At 42.1% G+C, this 22860-nt stretch overlaps 1 protein-coding gene across 1 annotated transcript in view; it reads right to left on the reverse strand.

The window, feature by feature from the left end:
• The window catches only part of chrm2a (cholinergic receptor, muscarinic 2a), a 122140-nt gene that overhangs the window by 46123 nt on the left and 53157 nt on the right, over positions 1-22860 (reverse strand). The window lies entirely within an intron of this gene.

Consider the following 22860-nt stretch of genomic DNA (forward strand, 5'->3'; position numbering starts at 1 on the left):
AGTTCACTTATTGTGATGTGACATAGCATGACATTTTACGGAGGCTGGGTTTTGTGTCGTAAATGTCGTAATTCTACGTCAAGATTGCATTGGTGTTAGACTTTTGGAAGACACTGGATTTTGGTTGCTTAAAACACAACTTGAAACCAACAAAATATTAATGTCATCTACTGTCAGCATTCTACATCAACTGGATGACCTGATGTTCAATTTTGGTCACCTAATGTCACAATCTCAATTCCACCAACTATAGCCAGCTGGGTTGGTCCCTTGTTTGGCAATCACTCCAAAAATGTTTGTCTCCATTGTGTGTGGTGACACACAATGAAAATAAGGTGGATGGAAACACACCTAGCGACCTATATTCGGAAACAATTACATCTTTTACCCAGTGTCTATTCACTTTCGACTGAATAATGCTAATAAACACCATAACAGGATTCTGCCCAGGCCTGTGGGGATCTGGCTGCAGCTAGTTCTCCTATCAGTTGCAGACAGTTGCCTGTCAGTGTCAGCAGTGAACTCGGAAGTAGCTTAGTTTTCAAGACCACTTCACATGTCCATAAACCTCTTACAGATGACATTTTAGCATACATTAGCACAAGCGTACTGCCAGTTCTTTGCAATTTAGCCCTTTCAGATTCATGAACAACAAAAACCCATCTCCACTGGTGTGCTCTCTCTCCGTTTCTCTCTCTCTGTCTACTCTGTCCCTCTCTGCCCAGCTGTGTCCATCTCTTAATCAGATTAGGACATTATATTTGAGCTTGTTGGCCTAATCAGTGTAATAAAGGGTCTCTGAGAGCATTGCTGCCCATTAGCGTCATTAGGCTGCAGCTGAAAGGAGGGCTTTGTGGACTCTGCTGCTCGGAGGAGGTGAGCATCCATCTCTCAGGTGGGCCTATTGATCTGTTTACTCCCATATGAGCCGGCAGGACTCGTAGGAGTTAGCCACCACACAGGAGCTATAAGAGCTGTGTTCACCGGAAGAGCTGCTGATGTGTTGCATAACAAATTCATTTCTGTTGCTGCCTTCTGGTTTAGGAAAGTAATATTGTGCTGCAGTGAGCATGCTGTTAAAAATGTCTGGATATGCACTGCTTTAGTATGTCATAAGCAAATGAGTGTGGTTGAAACAAGGACTGCAGGATCAAACAACTGGGATCAAACTTGGTAAATTTGGATCAGCCGTCAGTGTTTAGGGAGCGAATATAGTTTTTTTTCTGGTTTACATTTTTTTCAGTGGGGGCAAATGGAAAGGAAACGATAATTCCATCTGGCTGTGACCCAGAGCTCTGACTTTTGTCAAATCTATTGTTACAGAGTGGTGTGCCTTTCTTCCCGCAATGATGAAGCGTTGAGTGGTTTTAATCTGCAGGCCTCACGCTGTCATGCTTTCATGGCACAGTGGGTTTGATAAACCACCGCTAAGCACTGTGTGCCTGCGACGGCAGGAAGCGAGCAGAAGCACTGCCAGGCGTCAGTCCAGCTGGACGGCCGCAGCTAGACTCCAGGGGCTGGCATCAGTATGCTACACTCAGCTACGCCGCCTTTGTGTGGCTGAGAGGGAGTGGCTTTGCCAATTTTGATTTATAGCCCCAGATTAGCAGCTGCATCGGAGGCTGGAGGTTGTCATCCTCTTGTGCATATGGAGAGATGCTCTTAGGGAATGACGAAGGTCTCAAGCAAACTTGAACAATTTCGACTAAAGCCAGCGTGTGCATAGAAGCTCCATTATGCACATCAAACCCCTCCTGTGTGTGTCAATATGTGTATGGAAATGAACAACTGCATGGTCCGTGGGCACTGGGCAGTGCTCTGCTCTCAGAGACAGTCATGAAAGGACCATTATCAATGACCCCTGCAGTAATAAAAGCAGCGGCTTTGTGCATGAGAGACTGGGGAGGCTGTAGCGAGCAGCCAGAGAGGCCAGACTTCAGTAATGGGTCACTGCACACTCTTAGCAGAAAGCTCCTCAAAGCTGTTTCCTCTGCCAGCTTCCGTCATCCCAAGGATGTTTTTTTTCTCACTGCTGATGTAATTGCCAGAAGTTCAGAAGTGCATATTTTGTAAGTTACTAACTACTGAAGCAAATTGGTAGAGCAGTATGGTATTTGATGACTCTGAAATAAAGTTTGGGGGAAATAAAATTGTGGAAACTGTTACAATTCTTAGAGACAACAGCAAAATGTTAAAATCCTAAAAAGCTGAATAAATATTAGATCAAACCTGATAATAAAACCCAAAGTAATTTGGGCTGCAGTACTGAAGTTTTACCTGAAACTCAAAACTCATGCTGCAGAGCAGCTGTATACTGTACACATTATGTTATTAGGTAGGTATAGGAAAAACAGCTGTTCACTCAGTTTCCTTTTCACATCAAAAGTGTATGTGTATGCAAACCATGGATACAATAGATTTATACATTTTTATGCAGAGGATACACAGATTTACATTTTAACTATGCTGTAGTTAATATGTGGTTAGGATTAGGCACAAAAGCAGAAAAAGATCATATTTTAGCTTAAATGGCTTAAAATACCCATTTTTCAGGGCACCATCCCCGCTGACAAAGTAGTGATGTCTTGGTAAAAGACAAACAAACGCTCAACTGTGTAAGCTTTTCATGCCACAATCCTGGCAGGAAAAAACAGCGATGGGTTGCTAAAAACATCGCTTTTCATGGCATTATCTCAGTCAGAAATGCAGCTATGTCTCGTTAAAACAGAACCACTTTGAGGTGACTTCTATCTCAGTGTGTGCCCCATATAGTCTGAGTATTTTGCAGTAGCCCATGTTCCATTCTGACCCGAACAACTGAAAAAACAATGTTTTTCACAGCACTGTCCTGGCAGGAAAGACGGCGATGGGTTGCTAAAAACACCAACATTCGGTGGCTAAAAGCTGCTAGAAATGCAGTGACATCACAGAAAAAAAGCCTTTTCGTGGCACTTTCCAAGCACAAAAAAGAGCATTGTGTCAGGATAAACAACTGCTTTTCATTGCATTAGCTCAGTAGGAAATGCAGCTATGTCTCAGTAAAAAACAACCACTTTGAGTTGACCTTTAGCTCAATGTGTGCCTCATATAGTCTAAGTCCTTAGATTCTGACCCGTGGCCCTTTCAGCATGTCATTCCCCCTTTTTCTTCCACCTTTCCTGCTTATCTATGGCTGTCTTATCAATAAAGACAAAAATGCCCCAAAAAGCAAATTAAAAAAAACATTTTTTCTTCGTGCTACTGGCTCGGCAGGAAAAGAAACAATGTCTTGCTAAAAATAACTGGTTTTCATGGCACTAATCCCAGTGCTGGTAGCCAGAAAAAACACCCATGTTTTGGCAGCTGTAAAGACACTGGAAACACAGTGATGACTCATTAATACACAACTGGTTGGCAGGCATCTTACCCACGACACGTCATCAACAATCCTCCACCTCCCAGTGACAAAGTCAGCCTATATACTATGTCAATTAAGAAATGATTTGATACGCAAGGGCATAGATTTTGTTTCAGCAGGAGGTTTGGGGGTCCTATGCATAGAAATTGACATAGGACATATTGGCATATCATGTTACTGGGGGCGATAAATGCACATTCTAAATATAGAGGGGAACATGTCCCCTGCGTCCCCTTCCAAATCTACGCCTATGATGATACGTATGAAACAAAACTATCTTCTGGTGACTGGGCTGGGATACTCCATCACCACTCTTGTGTCAAAATACAAAAAAATACATATTTAAATGATGTATTACTTCTAATAATACTCTACTCCCCTTGGCACCATTTTGTCACAGACAGAAGGCAATTTTACAGTCCCATTCAGAACTGTAATTTGCAATTATGCCGTGGTTATGATGTGATGATTCTGTATGTGGCCTGTGATTCTCATTTGACAGCCAAAGAATGATTAAAGTCACCCATCAGCCTGTCACTTGAATTATTCACCACACAGATAGCTACAGTACGTCCAAAAGAAGTTATAAGGAGGGGATGACTTAAGGCTTTACCTCTATATTCAAACATCCCAGCAGGCTGACAGTGAAATATACAGTGTCTGAGCTATTGGTGACACAAATGGATGAAAAATATGCTGTTCTCTTGGCCTGCTGACAAGAGTAAAACCAATCTATTAGCCTGTATTTATAGTGGATGTTATAAACTTGGCTGAGGTGAAAGCCTTGGGAGTAATGAGAGCAGACAGCATTAAGCACCGCTAAGTATCACTTCCAAAGAAATGCTCCAGTGTTTAATGATTTAAGTACCTGAGCAATTAATCCTTAAGTAAACAATAACTTCTATTGATACAGTGACAATCAAATGCAAAATGAATGCGTGTTTGAACTGTATGTTTGACCGTTCTTTATGTCGCTCTCGGAATATTGATCAGATGGAAAGATTTTCCGCTTTGCTAGTCCTGGGGGTGGCTGAGATGAATGGGGCTGGGGGGGTAATGGCTACTGAAACGGAGTGATTTTCCATGATGCCAAAGTTGTAGAAAAGGGAGGAGGGCAGTCTGAGAAATGACCCAAAGTGGGCAAAGCTGATCACATCTAATTAATCCAGCAGGCTCTGCTCCCTCGGTCCTGCCCTGCCGGCGTTGGACAGACCCAGAAAACTTCCCCGGACAACAAATCATCCAGGACACGAGGACATCGCAGAGGGCTCCTGGCGCAACGGCACTGCTCAGACTGTGATCTTGTTACTAAGTGTGATGTCCACGAGTTCTACTGGAATGAAATGTTAAAACTGACTTTTTGGTGTATACCCAATTCAGCTCAACCTTTTCTTCAGGTCACAGTTCACTGCAACAAGAGTGCAATTAGGGCTTAAAACGTGGCTGTGCTGACAGGGCGGGCATTGATGGGAATCGTAAAGTTGCCAGAAGTGGAACCCTTTTCGCTCTACAGCAGGAAGCTGAACTTCCAAATTAAAGTGTAGTTGCAGAAAGTTCCTTCGCATGCTTGCGACCTCTTGGAAATTGTTACCTCGCATTCATTAAGAAAATTCTATAGGTTTGTTTTGACAGTGTCCTGTGAAAATTACTTTCTAGCAACTCAAAACTGTCATGTCAGTTTATCATAACTACCCTGTTGTGGACAGAATCTTGTGTTTTCCTACATCTGAATTTTAGCCAACTGTCAAAACAGTCTTTTTAAGAAAATTGGCTCAAATTAATATGCCAATAATTACAGCACTATTGTCATGTGTCCCTTTGTACCCAAAATTGCTGCATAATCACCTGGTAAACAGTGGCAGCACTGTGTTATTACCAACATAACTATATTACAGTTTATGGCTTACCAATAATTGAGCTACTGTATGGCTAATGAGAATGAATATTCAGTGTTTTCCAGCAGTGGCAGATTTGTTGGACCATGCAAACACAGCCTCACTCTGTCACTCCTTCAACCACCTTCTGGAGAAGATTGATATTGTTATATTTGCGCATTTCCGAAACCTGTTGACATCCAAGTCTTTCATAAAGTCTTTTCATAATAAAGTCTTTTCCTGACCAGAGGTGTGAGCTTTAATTTTGGCCATGCATCTTTACCTCCACCCTGCAACTGTTTGTGTACAGCATCTCCATGACAACACAAAGAGTCAATCATAATCAGGCAAGAGGCTGTGTCGCAAGCTGTGGTACAAACCCCAGCTGAGTGGATATTGCAAATGGGCTATATATATGCCCAGATAATGCTATTAAAATTCTAATCTTATCAGCATATCCCACGTCTTATTTGGGGGAAAGGCCTAATTTGGAAAATCCAAACAGATTGTGCTGTTTGCATGAGCAATCAAATTCAGAATATTGTCATATTCGGAATAATATGGGAATACTAGGGTGCATGTAAACACACTCAGTGACTCTGAACCTGAATGTGTGTTTGACCTTAGCCCAGTCACCAAAAGAAAATGTTGGCATTATACATTTCTGCAAACCAAAGATATGCTACATTTATACATTTTTATATGTATCCCATCAACGTTTCTAAAGTGACAAATTTCTGATTACATGTATGTGAGCTGACTTTGTCATCTCTAGGTACTGTGGTGATACCAAAGCGAGATGGCTGCCAAGCTGCAGATCACCATTCCAGACCAATAAATGACAAAATGCTTGTTTCAAGCAAGACATCGGCGGCATTTCCAGCGGCAGTTGTGACACCAAAATCGAGTATTTAAAGCCAAAACACGATCTTTTCCTAACCATAACCAAGTGGTTTTTGTGCCTAAACACAACCACACAACACAGTCTCACTCCGACCTTTTCACAAAGCGACGTTTGGTCATGGACCTTCCATGTTCAGGTACGACGTCAAAGGTACCCTGGGTGCGCTGGTTGTTGACATTCTGGGACGTTGCGTTAAGTTCTGCCTGTTTCATGCATTGTCTTCTTTCATAATTTACCTCTGTTTTCACAGGAAATTTAACGCTTATATACAGTCTCTTTAAAAATAAATGCACTATGTCAGTACAACAATGCAAATTGACGTTTTGTTTTCCTCCAACAACAAACACGTGTGGTTGGGTTTAGGCAACAAAAACACATGGTTAGGTTTAGGAAAAAGAACATTGTTTGGTTTTATAATCTTACAGGACACGAACAACACTTTCCTGGGTGAAAGTTGGTGTCTGTTAACCTGGAAATCCAGATGCCCCGGCCCTGGCAAATTCGAATCTGCTCTGCACGGGGATCTGGGCCCGACGAGCAGAGCGCGCTGAATTGCCATCGGACCAATCAGATCAGTCTATCTGACAAAGTCGGGCTCTGGACGGGCGTAACATGATGGAGACAGTGCTGCGCCGTAGGAGTCAAAGTAAACAGCCAAGATGGCAGCTGCCGAAGGACTGTGCCCATTCCGTTTAGCTTTGGAAGAAACGCTAAGCCAGCTACACTTTTCTTTTTCCTTGAGAGAGCAACAGACGACTGCCCTAGAAGCCTTCGTCTCCAGGAGGGACGTTTTTGTTGTTTTGCCAACGGGATACGGCAAAAGCATAATATATCAGTTAGCCCCACTGGTCAGCAAACAAATGGGGCTTAGTGCAGTGAATACGTCACCTTGTTTTTTGCTCTGATTGGCCATCATGCTATCCAATTGTGTTCAGCGGCATTTAATATGCCTCAGCTAGTGCCGCCCCTTGGGTAGGAAGTGTGTATCGGTGAGGGCCAGACTCAAAATCTTCCTAGATTTGAGTCTGGATTTCCAGACTAGGTGTCTGTTGGACCCATCCACCACCCCTCCTGCCTGCCCTACATAGACTTTCGCCACCTTAACTGTCATGTTTGTCTGGCTGCGTTTCCACCTGATGCTGTTTAGCGCCGTTAAAATATAACAGCAGCCGGCCATATATCATGCCAACATTGAAGGACGGCTTTTTAATCAGTGTCTGATGCTGAAAGTAACTGCCTAAGTGCCGGATTTCGACGACTTTCGGGTGAGACCGGGTTGAACCACACGTTAAACACAAATGTACAATTTCAATATATCCGCTAACATACATAATAATGTACAATGTTACGTACCCATGGTTTGCTGACATTTACTCTGATGATTGGGTTGCTGACCTCCCACCTCCAAGCAACATCATGATCTACAGATTGTTTCTGGAGATTCAACTGTGAGATTCTGTTTTCCACCTATACTGGCCTTCCTCCAACACCATCAGCATCTAATGTCCTGGGGGATCCTGTCCCATCTCCTATCTTCATGGGCCTGCATATAATGAAGACACTTCACTGATGCAGTCTTTCTGTGGCTATCTCAGTATTGTTATACATTTACAATTGACCCCTCCATATCTGGATGCAACATTTGACATTGTTGCACTCTGCTACATATATTTTTTTTCTCTCTTCTTCAATTTTGCTGCTATCAGCTCCATAGCAGCTAAATATCTTTCCATGATAGAGATGACATCTTGCAATGGACACTGTGAATAACAGACAACAAAACAACAAAAATGGGCCCAGAAACACAAAGAGTATTAGCTTTAAATAAGCTGTCAGCAGTATTTTTGTATGGATTTTTCATTTTTACTGCCCTGTGCTCAGCTCCTAAAACAAGCTACAAACAGCCTCCGACCAGATCAAGGTGAACCGACAGTCAGTAGCAAGAAAAAGAAAATTAAAGCGGTGGAATAGAGTCATGTCTGGCACATTGCCAGCCTAAGCATCTTAGAAAAAGTTCTTGAACAATGTCCTGTTGCTACCATTCAGTAGTGGGATTACTTAATACGATTACCAGGGCCGCCAATCAACCGTGGTGAATGTAGCCCATAATTACAGTGAGAAGATGAGGAAGGTGTATGACAGAGATTAGAAAAGGTGAACTCCAGTGAGCCATACAAAGTATGCCCTCGCCCGGCTCAAAACACACTCGCTGTGTTTACAACTGGAGCATTGCTTAATTTGATAGATGAGTTTTCACAGTGCAGACTGAGTGTTTCAGAGAGTTTCAAATACTGTATGTTCTGTCCTCCTAGGACTTCTTTAAAGCTGGTTAAAACTCAGCGTGTTTGAGCAGGGATTTAGGTGAACTGACCTTTTAACCAGAATACTGTTAACACTGGAGCCAAACGTCAGAGAGGTTTAGGGATTATTCCAATTAGCAAAGACAATGTTGAGGAAAGTGATTTTGAAATGTCACTTTTCGGTGATTTGAGCATCATAAACACAACAAAGACTGCAGAACTGTCTTTTTTGCTTAGAAAGGCTCCTAACTGACCAAAATGACCTGCAAGTTTCTAATTGGCAGCCATGAGAAGAGCTGGTCAGATCGTCTACATGCTAAGGAATGGTGTGTCAGTGCGTCTTTTCTCATCTCTTTTAGCATAGGGTACACCGGACCATCCTTTATGAATTCAAAGCAGATAATGTCCCACAATTCCCTGTAGCAACAACATTTAGTGTGATCCACATCAGTATCAACTGCATAATTACGTAGCCTAGCATATGTGCAGTCAGACTCTCTTAGCATCGTAGTTGTCTTTTCCTAAGTCCTTATGAACTCTCCTTCTCATCTTTCCTTGAACCTCATGACATTTTCCATCGAGGTCGAGGAAAAGTGTTCAGGAAATGACATATGGGCCTCTAGTTTTGCAGACCAGGTGAGGCAGAGGCACAGCGCACCTGCGCTTCGCCAACTGGGTGTGGCCAGGCGGATTTTGCAAGCTTGGCACACCGTGCGCCTGGCGCAGCTACTTCTTTTTCCCACCTCCGTCCCTCCTACCTGCGCAAGTCGGAAAGAGGGAGGAGAGAAGGCGTGGAGTGGGTTTTACACACATCACACCAATCAAATGAGCCCCTCTCCTCGCCCTTAAATGCGCCGCGCGAAGGCGTAATGAGAGTTTACTCAATACGCCATGGCAGAAGAGAGCAGCAGCGTCAGACGGCCAAACTTCTCCCAGGAGGAAACTGATGTTTTGGTCCGGGAGGTCCAAGCTCGCAGTGTCCGAATATACGGAACTGCGAGCAGACCTCCACGGGTTGATGATGCAAAGGTAGCCTGGGAGGAGGTCACCACAACTGTAAATCAATGTTGCGTTTCTCTCGTGCGCGCGCACTCTCTTTCTCTCTTTCTCTCTCGCAGTCTCACTCTGTTTCTTTTCTTCTGACTTTTCTAAGGTGACAGTGCTGAATATATACTCCCTATCTGATGCTGTGGCTGTGTTAATCAAATCAGGTTGGGTTTCCATTACGTGTGCCAAACATGCCAAACGGTGCCAATCCCCTTTGATCTGACATCAGATGTGACGGGACAGTCGATATAGAGATACATTTATGTGCTGATTGCAGATAGTTGCATTGAATAGTGGTTTTGTGGCTATTTATTGCATCGTTAATGTGCCTGACATTCTGGAAACCTGCCTGTGAGGTTTTGGTGACGTGTGCGCACTGTCCGCCAGTCAGCCAAATTTCCACTTACAGCGGCTGCGCTCCACCTGTGCCGTAGTAGACCTGGTTTCAGCTGGCGAGCTTTTAGCGCACCTTCGGTGAAGCCTTTTGGCATGAAACTGTCACTGCGCCAAGCTGGATCTGTCGACACCTCCCCCTACTGCGCTGCCACACCCATCTCAGTGCACCTCAGTCTGCCAAACTACCAAGCTTAGTGCGCCTCAGGTTGCACTGCTCGAAACTAGCTCTGCGTGGGGTTCACCACCCTACGCTGCGCCGGGAAACTAGAGCCCATGGTGTTCACATTTTGACTGTGTGACAGCAGTCAAAGAGTCCATGGCCATGTGGCAACCTCCAGGGCTGAAAATGATACCAATGTGGATGTGCCAAAAAGTGCAGTTCCTCTAATGACCACTTGAGACTGGCTCCAAAAGCGAGTCAATCCCCAACTCCACAACTTTACAGCAGAAATAAACATGTTTACAGCCTGGTACAAATAAACGGTTTTGGTCTCTACAGCTAATTTCGACATTCATGACAACTATATGGGGGGTGAATTTTTATATAACTCACCTGTTAACATTTACTTAAGGCTTAAAGTTATGCATAATTAAGGACTTTGTGCTGTCTGCAAGGCATCGCCACAGTCTATGCATCAGATCCACCTCAAAAAAAGATAGTATAGTTTAATTGCATTCTAGCTTTATATTGTGTAATTCAAAGTATGAATTGAATTGTTATTTTGTATCATATTGTTTTTAACTTCTCTATACAGCACCTTGAACCTACCTCTGTGTATGAATTGTGCTTTATAAATAAAGTTGCTTGCCTTGCCTTAATGCAAACATAAGCATTCTAGCAAGATCAAAACGACAATGCTAACATGCTGATGCTGAGCAAGTACAGTGTTTAAATTTAACTTAATAGATTTTAAGGCAATCTGTCCGAAAGTATAGACCTTCCACTCAAAACCACTAATGTGCACCTCAGGGTGGCACTAGAGGAAAGTCAGGGCATCACCAAGTCTGTAAGATATATCATCTGGGAACCATGAATGCCTGCACAAAATGTTGTGGCTGATCACCAGAGTTGACCATGAATGTGTGAACCAAATGTTCATAGCAATCTGTCTGACAGTTGTTTAGCTATTTCAGTCTGGATCAAAGTGATGAACTGACTCACACTGCCATTTCTAAAAGCAATAGATAAAAATACTTTCACTCCCATTAATAAATAACAACTAAACCAATCACTCGTCAAGCTGGAAAATCTGTTTGTACGTTCATAACCACAAGTAAAGAGTCTGCTCTCCCAAATCACAAATGACCACTGGATGGCAAGTGCAGAGAGTCTCAAGATTTAACCTGAATGAGTGAAGTCCTGCCTCACCAAACATGACAGTTCACTGCGCCGTACTCTTACTTTTGCCCGCTCGCTGTCTGCTCTCCTGTGTGGGATACCATTCATTTTCATCACGTCACATAGATGTTGACATTTCATTTACTCGGCTGCCCTGGGAATCACCTCAAATCAATTGCAGGCACCTGTGAGATATGGTAAATCTTCCTAACAGGCAGGCCCTTAGGGTAAATGAATGTGAACACCACGTCCTCTTGAGGTAAATATGCGGTGACTATATTATGAAGAGTGGGCACCAAGAAATGAGCCCCCGAAGATGTTTATTTGTTGTTTAATTTCAATGGCAGGAAAAGTGAATTCTCTTAATGAAACATGAAAATGTCTCCCAGGCTGCTGTGTGATTGCAAAGCCAGTGAATTAGAGAAGTAATTTAGGACATATCTGGTTTCTGCAAGCTTTCTGTTTAAAACCGGCACACATGTAATTGATCACCAGTCCACCTGCTCCAGCTGCCCATCATCCATCTAAAGTATTGATTAGGTTATATGTATAGGATACAGTTGACAGCTGTGATTTAGTTGGCATGTATGTCAAAGGTGCCAGTCCTGAGGAAGCAGTTCTTCAGGGTAAACATGCTAAAAATAAACTTTTGTTTTTTCTTTTTATAGTTTTTGTTCCTTACACCTGTCTTGTATTATATCTTCTTTATATATAGAACTACTCAGATTTGGTGGGGGCACCAAAATTCCCTACTTTTGTTTTAAAATTTATTTCATTTTTTTTTTTCTTTTTAACATAAAAAAATCAAACATAAGGGAAATGGTGGAGTGTATGTGTAGAGTATTACAGTAAAAGAATAATTAAAAGGCAAAAGACTAGTGGAGAACAGTATGAAACCGGAATTACTGCCACAAAGTTTTATGCCTTCACAAACCAGTCAGTTTGCAGTTACAGTTTACAGTGGACACCCATGATTAGCGTCACCCATTCAGTATCTAAACAAATGTCTCTCTTTCTGTTCCTGAGTTACAGTGGCGATATTGAAGAAATGTGTCATCTTTAACTTCATGCCTTTGGGAAATCAGTTCATCTTCTACTTACTGTATTACTCACAATTGATGAAATTTTGATCATGGGTGCACAAACTTTTGCATGCCACTTTATGGCGTTGAAAAATGGGAAGAAAATATTTTTGCATAATGTTATGATGTCACAGTGAAGGTTACCTTTGACCTTTTGGATATAAAATGTCATCACTTCATCTTTTCATCCTATGTAACATTTGTGTGAATTTTTTTCATCATTAGCAAATGAATTCTTGACTTGACCAAAATGTGCTTTGTAAGGTCACAGTGATCTTGACCTTTGACCAGCAAACTCTTATTATTAATCCTTGAGTCCAAGTTGACATTTGTGCCAATTTTAAGTAAATTTCCGTAAGGCCTTTTTGAGATATAGCGCTCACGAGAATGAAACGGACACAAGGTCACACTGACCTTGATCTTGGATCACCAAAATCTAATCATTTCAGTGCTGAGTCCAAGTGGACATTTTTGCGAAACTTGCAAAGTGTTCTTGAGATATCATGTACACGAGAATGGGACAGATGGAGGTAGGGATGGATGGATGGACAACCTGAAAACATAATGCCTCCAGACACGGCTGTCGATGGTTCAGAGACATAGAAAAAAAACAAGAAAAAGAAAATGAAAAAAAAGACATGATTTGGAAATTCCAGATTTCTTGATTGTTTTTCATTATTATTGTTTGTTTGCTGGTTATTTTTGTTTGCTCAATTGCTCTTGTAAATACAACAATAAGAATAAACAGAAAAATAATTGTTATTATTATCATTATTACTATCATTATTAGGTCTGGCACTGTTATTTTTGCTCAAAAAGAAATCATATTTACCCTGAAGACATGCTGTGTTAAAAAAAATGTATTCTAACTCCTACATAAAACAGACAAAAAAACCCCAACATTTTATGTGACACAAACAAACTGATTAATCATTAACAGGCCCATGTGGCACCGCTGAGGCTCCACTGCACACTAGGTTGCCACTTAGATGAGCTATCACGTGTGTTTCAGTATCTGGCATCGTATCATTTGGCTCATTTGGAAGAAAAGCAATCTGTGTCTCGAAAGCTAAACATGTCCATCCCTCAGCCAGTGTCCAAGTCATTTCATGAAAGAGTGCACAAAGTCAAGGCCATCTTGTTGCAGCGGCCCAACAGGTAATAAGATCCCCAATGAGATACACACAAGGTCTTTAATGTCAGAACAGAAATCTCTAGTTGCTGTATTGCCTATATCCAAGGAGAGAAATGAGCCTTATCTCAGAGGAAGGTGGCCATCCATCAGCAATTTCTCTCAGTTTATCAGCGTGCCCAAGTTGAAAGCACAATGATGTCAGGCATTAATCAAATGCTGACACCCCACATTCAGGACTGAGACATGTACCCTTTTCTCCCTGCCCAAATCTGGTCACTGTCCCGCTGAGGCTCCCTGGCTGCAGATTAAAACCGTTTTGGTGCTGTGAGCCAATATCAGACAGCTGGTGGACCTTGCTGAAGCCATGTTGAAAGAACATGTGGAAAGTGCTGAGACCATACACTAAAAAATCCAAAAAGCACTGTGTTGAAACTCTTGTGTTTGAACCACTTCATTACAGTTTTATTGTCATGAATGTGTTGCAGAAGTGCTCTCAGAGGCTGCCCCCTCGCAGAGAGCAAAGACAAAAACACTGTTACATGTACTATATGTCACCGTGCTGGGAATAAGCCTGTCACAGAAAATGCAGCGGGACAAGGAGAAAGAGCTTCTTGTGGCAGAGTTCGTTGTCTCTTCTTCTAGACTCCCCGCTGGCCACTCATTCATTCTGTTTAGAAATTACTGAGTGCTATTGATGTGCTGAATCGAAACCCTCTCAGGAGGGAGGGTTGTCATAAATTGAACATCTTGGACACTGTGTGGCTGAAGCTCTCCACGGGGCTGTATTCATGTCAAAACATTAATCTAACAGGGGTAGCCAAAGGTTTGTCTATGTAGAACAAAAGTCTGTCACTCTAAGTGTTTGATTCAGCCATGGGAGTGTACTTTAACTGCTGTGGTTGATCATGAAATCCTTTTGGAGCACTTTAATTTTTCAGATGGATGATTATCTGGATACAAAATAGCAGGAAGCCAGATGTGACCCTGGAACACGTCCCTTCATTCCCTCTCCACTGTCAGAGAAAAAGGATGTTTTGGATACACAATAACTCGACTCGTCCCTCCTGTTATTTTGTGGGTAATTCACTGCCACACATGTAAACCTCTCATGTAAAATCTTCCCTATAGAGTCCATAAATGTCTCAGTTACGCTTAAAGGAAATTTTTACCCAGAATTTTTACTCTTATTTCTTTAGTAAGTAATTTCCAAATGAAAAAGTTTCTTCCTCAACAACAATCAAAAGATCCAGTTGTCAAGTATCCTCTTGTGTGCCTGGCATATCCCAAACATATATACATGGACTAAAATCCTACCCCACGAAAGCTGGGCGTCCACTGTACGATTTGAGCCTGTTTTAGAAAAGTTGTTGTTTAATTCCATCTCCTACTGTCCAAGTAAATTCTCTGCAATGTAAAGATGTAAAGATTAATCACTCAATCTGTAGGGCCCGATCTTCAAGTCATGGCATGACCAGCCTAATGCAATTGCTAATCGCCTTAAGCAAAAATAATTGGATGCTGACATGTCTTTGAGAGGCTGTTGTGCAATCTATTTTTTAAGCCCACAGGTAGTGGTATCTTGTGAAACTAAACCACCTAAGGTATCCAATGCCACCAACCATGTCAGCATAGCTTTTAGAGAAAGTGGCTGACTAACAGTCCAAATTTAGGCTACATTTTGGCGAAGGAACAACTGGCATAGCAATTTTCAGGGGGGTCCGTTGAACTCTCGCCTCAAGATATCTGAATGACAGTGGGTTCTATAGGTGCCCACAAGTACCCTAAACTTAAGAGAGCTTGTTCCCTGAAAATGTTCTGTTCCTTACAATAAATGTCCTTCAAATTAAAGCTGTATATTGGTCTTTTTTAGAAAAACAGACTATCAGCCAATTTGAAGAACAATGACTTGCCTCTCATGAATACATAAATAACACATGAAAACAGAATTGTTGTGGAACTCGAAATGTTAACTGAACCTTTTTTCTCTGCACATCAGATAATGATGAATAAGGAGCCAAACTATATCAGTATGTGATTCCTTCACTCTTATATTGATGTAGTTTTCAAATGGCCCATACACTTCAACAGCATAATAGAATTCCTGAAATTTGGCCCGACGGCCCCTGTGGACCATTCTAGCTATTGACAATTGACAACAAAGATTTGTTTGAAAGCTTGGAGGCAGGTAGAAGTTTGTCTGCTAGCAGAGGTCTCTCTAACTTCACACATAACGGATTCACAATATTGCGTTATTGCCAATGTTTCTCTTGTTGCTATTGGTCGTGACAGGAGGAGGAGGAGGAAACGCCTCCATATTTTCCGTCCACATAATGCATCATGTTGCTATGGCACTTTCAGACGCTATGTTTGCCACTTCACTCAGGCATGACAGACAGACACTAACCTTGGGGACTCAACTCATGGCTCTGCTTCAACTATGAAGGAGCTCGACGATGGCCACCCAACATTTCTGACACGCCAGAAAATGATACGAATGTCCAACGGTTGATGTGGAGCAGTTAATTGGGCTGTGATTGGTCATTGCTCCCTCCTGTACGCTGCACAGCAAATGACGCCTGAAGCTCAAATTCAGTCAGACTCCAAAATGACTTGTGCGACTCAAAAATCAGGTCAGAAACACGCTCAAATCATTCAGTATATGCCAGGATTTACTCAGAATCCTTTTTTACTGACCATTGGCAATCCTGATGCCACTCAAGCCAATCACCAGACAGGGACATTGATACTGATTTCTGCAAAACCCTGGGTTACGTTCGGTGACAGTATGTATTCGTCCAATGCCAAAATTTTTAAATCTGTACTTCTATTTTATCTGTATATGACAACTACCAAATGCCAAAGGGTAGGGAAGGATTACGGTTGTGGCAAATACAATATGGTTAATATATGATTAGAGTTAATTTAGGGACACTGGGCTGTGTCACTGCATGAGCTGCCAATAATCCCTGGCAAACAACTGTGATTTTGACCATTTTTATGAACATATTGATATTATTTTTCTGGTCTTCAGTCATCTTCATTCTCTCTGAAGCAGCCATTTTTGGAAGCCACAGTTTTTTACAATTAATGTGAGCTCTTTATTGTCCGGCAGCACTCCAGGCTATGACTGATAAAGAAAGTTTATGACCAAGTATTTCTTTTACTGAGGTATGACCCTAAACCTTTTGCACCAGCAGTCAAGATCATGAAATGTCAGCAGCAGTACAATTACAGGTGGCATAAACACACACACTGTCTCTCACACACAGCTGCCATCTCGAAGAGTGAGAAGTCACGCAGAAAATTGCATTTTTCATGTTACCCACACACTGGCTGACTGTAACATGTATGCAAATTTGGGCGCCTGAGAATCATTGCCAAGTCACTGACTTGGTGGGAATGCAAAATAGCTTGTAATGGAAGATTATGTAGTGTATATAATGTGTGTGTGTGTGTGTGTGTGTGTGTGTGTGTGTGCTGACAGGTAATGTGTGGCTTTTATGAGAGTATCTATTCTAATGATAATAGCAGTGATGAATGGTAATGATCTGAAAGAGCAGCCTTATCGTGTTCTCACTGCTAATGCTCCGAAGAGCAGCCACCATTTATGGTGGCCCTTAACCCCCCTGCAGACCAACAGTGTACACAGATAATTCAATACCTTTTGTCGTTACAGTACAACAAGAGTGCTGTTTAGATTGACTCACTGCTAATGTCCTTCCCTGCTTGCTTTAACATCAACCTGCCCCCCTAAAGACAATCAAGAGAGACTCGGACTGCAGCGTCTCCGTTGTGCAGTTAAATTAGCAGCTCTTAGGTAAAGCCATGTTAGAATCCCCTTCTGTGAATACAGAGAAATGCACGTGGTTGTGTTACCAGTGTGCTTCATGTTTTATCAGGACTCAGGGGAAATGGGTACAAACAACAGTACATTTACCTGAACGATAAAAAATATTGGTTGCTTGCCAGAGAGTTTCTAAAACAGCTCATAGGAAGCCCTGACGCAGCTATGGTTATGGGATGTTTAAGTTTAGGTATCTAAAATTTTCAAGTACACTGCATGCCCAGTGATCCACCCTGACCTCCTCCCTAAAGGTGTGTCCACACAAAGTGAATTTTAAAGGATGTTTGATTACATACAAAGTTTGAAAGGACGTCAGTGGATTGAGGCAAAGTATGTACAAAATGATTCAACCTAACTCTAAACAAGTTGCCTAATCTTTGTTATACCATGGATTATTTGACATCACTGCAGTGTTTACCAAAGCACAACACTGTTTCTAATAAACTGTAGAAAGCAAGAACTTTAAATCTTTTGGCACTGGATGCAACAAAATGTTTTAACTACACTTTTTCTTCCTTTGGCTAAATCAATCAATGTCATCGTTCTTGTCTGGTGATGGAGTTGGGCCAGATGGCTCAACTGCTAGCAAGCTAAAGATAACTTGTGCACTCAGTACATTGGCTGTGCATTGCACAGTTTGTACCAGACTTAAGATTTGTTATAGTAATGTGACGTTATGCAATCTTTGCACAACCCAGGAGGTTGTGGGAACATTTTAAAGGAATACTTCTCCCCCCAAATGAGCATTTGTATATCTATTACTCATCTCGTGTTACACTGAATTTGTGAAGAAAATGTTTTGTATTTGTTTGTGTTACTGTGTGACTTTGGTGAATCCAAACTAACTACCTATCAAGGCAGTGGTAGATCAGCAGCTCATGTTTTTATCAAGATAAAATAACTGTTTTGTCAATGGAGTCTGGCTCTGAAGAGAGCATGGATAAGTTTACCCATCATAAAGGTCTGTCAGTTTGGGAAGTACTGCGCATACAAGTGGATCAGTGTGACTTGGATTATACTGCACGAGCTGTATTAGAGTTTGTAAATGGATGTTTTGATTTAGTTTTGCCGTTGTTAAACCCCCACAACTTGATTAATCAGGAATTTTCTCCCTTTTTGGATTCTTCATCCTTCCGAAGCATGTGAGATTCAATTCACCATAACATAGGGTGAGTAACTGATATACAAATGATCATTTTTGGGGGTGAAGTATTTCTTTAATCACACAAAAGCAAACATCAAATGTTGCCATTTTTCTATCGAGGAGAGCCTCATACAACCTGAGATCATTCAAACAAACACAATCCCTTTTTTTATGCTGATGACCCATGCTGTTAACCCACCGTGTTTGACTTCTTACTCTTGGATTATGGTTCAATTGCGTCCCGGTTTGAAATAGCCCTCACTAATGTGGTGGCAGCTTGCACAGTCATGACTTTTTCCACTCCTTTATATACTGTAGGTGGCAAATCTATACGATATGCATAATTCACGCTGTCAATACGGGTGCCGTGGATAGATTTGTCATCACACGCTAAATAAATGGTGCAGTGTGGATATGTGTTTAGCAAGGGGGAGTTATTATCATCCCAGTGGCTGAATATAGCAGGATTTAGGTTGAAAGCAGAATGAATAATACTTGATGCAATTCAGTAAGAAAATTTGATTTCATTGCAAAGCTACAAGGTCATATGTTGCTATCAAGTGGATATTTGGAGATGCTCCCTTGCCTAGAAGTCCCACAGGGTCAGTCAGAGACAGGACTGTAATCAATGACCTGGTTCCAGTAATTACTGTTTACTTTAGCTCATTATTCTCAGAGCTTTGATTAAGCAATAGCCCTCATGTGAAGGATATGTGGCCTTAATTGGTGGTTGCCAGGACGCGCATCTCCTGCTTCTGTTGTAATGAATATTGGGAGGACTGGAGGTCAGGAAGGGAGTGACGCCTCAGGCTGCTATTCTTGGCCCTGCCTTTGAGTCATTCACATTCTCTAACTGTCAGACAAGTCAACATGTGACAAAAGATGAACAGCAGCCCTTCGTCCGGCACAGCAAACAGCCAACACTGCATGCACGCTTTACACGGCGGAAGAAAATGGTTCATATGTTGACATTTACAACCTAATTAAAACCATGAAGGGAAATGATCCACGCGGGGTCAGATGCTCATTACACGCAGGTGGTTACACACAAAACACAGCATACAAGCATTTGCACATGCCACAACACGATCCAGCACACCGTTTAGCTACACACATTTAGCCGAGCATCGCTAATCCCACCCAGCTGGAGAAACCTGCTCATTTGAATCTCTGAAATCCTGAGATGATTAAAATATATTACCATGTCAGAGAAACTCACACTGCTAATATTAAAGATGTATGTATGCACATAAATTCCCAATTGCCTCCTGTGTTTTGATTAGGAGCTTAGAGAAAAATGTAGGTAACAAATAAAACGTATCAAAGATGGAATTTAAAGCAGAACAAACTTATTAGAATATATTTGCACATCATTGCGTTATTTGTTCACAAGCACACACACTCTGCTACCCAAGGCTGAGCACAGTCGGCTGTCACATCTAACTTATCAAGCTGGAAGATGCCTCTCAGCCACTTGTTTTAATCTTGCTGCCAACAGTGGACACGAGCGGCGCGCCAGTCTTCAGGGTGAAGGACGTTATGCAAAGAGCATGAAACACACTGTAGCTTTCTGCTCATCTGACCTTTCTTCGGTTAGACATCAAACTGTCTGGAAACCAAAACAGTAAAAGTCCAACTTGTTCTCATTACCAGGGTGTCAAATACTGATGCTTTGTCACGACCCTCAGCTTCTGATATCAACTCAAGGGGCACCCTTCACTGTCTTTATGTGACATACAGCTGAAACACATGGACCCGTTGAGAAACAGTCACAGTTTGGGTTCAAGCAACAAACTATTTAATTAGGTTTGGAAAAAAAGTTTGGGGTTAATTACATTTGCTACGTAAGGGAATGTTACGTATGACACCAGTGCGTGACAATCCTACGTAAATTGCGTATCACTGACTTTTGGTTTCACACGGGACACAAACTGCAGTCTCCTGGGTAAAGTCCTGGCTTTGTTTAACTCATCCACCTCCCCTCCCTATCAATCTAACTCAGTTGCTCTCGACATCAATTACTGCTGCAGGCAAAAGCCAAAAATTCCGTAGCTCCATTGTCGGAAAAATATCCCTCTGGACCAACAGCCAATTCCTCCAACAGCCCATTTTTCCAAAACCGAGCGCCCACTGCTCTGAAGTCACGTTCTCCAAAAATACACACTCCCAGCAGTTTCAGTTTCCCGGTGGTGCTTGAGCCACTGACCCGAGGTGTTTTTACTAACCCTTCATGGCGTTTCCCAGTGGCATCTGAACCATCAAACCTGGGTGTATTTCATCAACCCTTCATTACTTATCTAGCGACTCTTGTGTCTCCAAATGTGGGTGAGTTAGGCCAAAACTTGATCTTTTCCTAACTTCATAACCAAGTTGTTTTTATACTGTAAGCCAGTTCACAATAGTTATGCTTGTGCCCCCTCTCCTCCCTTACAAATATTTGCCTTGTTATAGAAGTGATGTTTTGATTAATCTTGATGTGACAAGATTACACATGAAGACAGCAAGTTGTAGCAGGTGTCAGTCAGTAAAGGTTGTATGGACAGCGCTAGCTTGCTGTTCTATGCTTGAGCTTGAGACCGCAACCCAGCAGAGTTGCCTGCACTGATGTAAATGTCTGCATGTTCAGTACTCACCTGCTGATGTTAAGTAAAGTGCAGGAATGGAAGATTCCTTGTTGTGTGAAGTGATTTCCACCCACGCAAATCCAGACGGATTAGCCTAGCTTACTTCAGAAGCCGAAAGCACGACAATACCTAAACCTAACCGAACGTTCACCACAGCGCTGTTGACATTTTTCTTCGTAGCTAGGTTGTCTAACTGCAGAGAGCAATGGGTGTCCATTTTTTGGGATGACGGGCTGTTGGAGAAATGGGCTTTTGGTCCAATGGGATGGAGGCGCCGGAATTTTGGGCCACTGGAACTATAGGCAGTCTATCTTACCTTCTATCTTATATGGGGATTGTCTTTTCTTTTAGCCTGAGCACTGTGTCACTTTGCTTTGTATATTTTGTTACGTGCTGTCTGTCAATATATGTTCAGTGGAGGACGACTCACTCCCTGCAAACCGAATTTACCTAAGGGTACAATAAATGATCTGAAGCCTGAAGTCTGCTGTGGATCATTTACATAGGAAAATAGATATGTCTGTTTTAAAACGTTGTCAGCGTCACTGCCCTTGTACTTCTATACGTCCTTTACGTTGGCAAAGATTCAACCAATAAATGGCGCTAGAGGGCAGAGTAAAAAGTTTCACACACCAGTGAGCAAGGCAACAGTGGAGGTGGTCAAAATATTGTACCTTTTTAAATGCAGCATTGTAGATGGTGGTAGTCTGTACAGCTCCTATAAACATCCCAGTGTGAATGAAGAATTCTTTCACCTATTTTCACTACATAATGTTATCACACACCACCAATTTGTTCTGATCCGCCATTCGCTGTCTGCTATGATTGTATCTTCTCTGCCTCCATGATCTCCAGTTGTACTGCTCTGTTTCCTCCATATTCATAAGCCTTTAGAAAACATGCACTAATACAGATGAAATTAACATAGAGTGTGGACAGAAGGCTCCGTCCGTCTATCTAACACCGAGCATAATTAAGTCCTTAGTTGAAAGCTCGGTGCGGCTCTTAAAGCATCGCTATTTGACCACCTGGGAATAAGAACAAGTTAAAGAATCAGTATTATGTTTGGAATAACTATAATTGGACAAACTGAAATACCCATGTTACCAGTGCACGGATCTTCTTTTCAATAATTCAGTGTCTACATCAGAAACACAGTATCTCCCTCCTTCTGCCATGACAGCCATTCCCCAAGCTCCATTCATTAAGACATCCTTTGAGTCCTTCCCTGCGAACAACAATACCATCTAGACCTCACAATTCACTTACCACCCCCCCTCCCAACCACCAGCGCCAGCACCACATGCGCAAACACTTGCTGTGATGATATGCCATGCTGTGTTTGCTTGTGCAGAGCCTCCTGTTATGACTCTCATTGTATGCTGAGTAAAGAAGAAAAAAAACCCTCCAATAAACCAGTGCCCCAGTTTATTGTTGCTCTCGCATCCTCTCACTCAAGACAATATTAGTTGAGGGCCAAAATGTGGTGTTTGATTAAATGCTTTAATACAAAAAAATACAAATAAAATAAAGCCCCAGTGCAGATAAAGCACTGCGCTTCATAGTGGAAATTATTTTACTATATATTGAGCAACATTTGTCTTCCCAAGTGCGTCCACGTTTCTGCGTCTGAATCCAGGAGGTGCTTATCGTTTAGTGTGTGTTAATCACTTGCAACCGCTCTCTCTCTTTTATTTTCATGGGTAATTGGCTATGCAGCACATGGAACTAGAGACCTGCAGGCGACACACAGGAAGGAGAACACTGGGATGGA

The sequence above is a fragment of the Epinephelus lanceolatus genome, chromosome 23 (genome assembly GCF_041903045.1).
Source record: "Epinephelus lanceolatus isolate andai-2023 chromosome 23, ASM4190304v1, whole genome shotgun sequence".
Lineage (NCBI taxonomy): Eukaryota > Metazoa > Chordata > Actinopteri > Perciformes > Serranidae > Epinephelus > Epinephelus lanceolatus.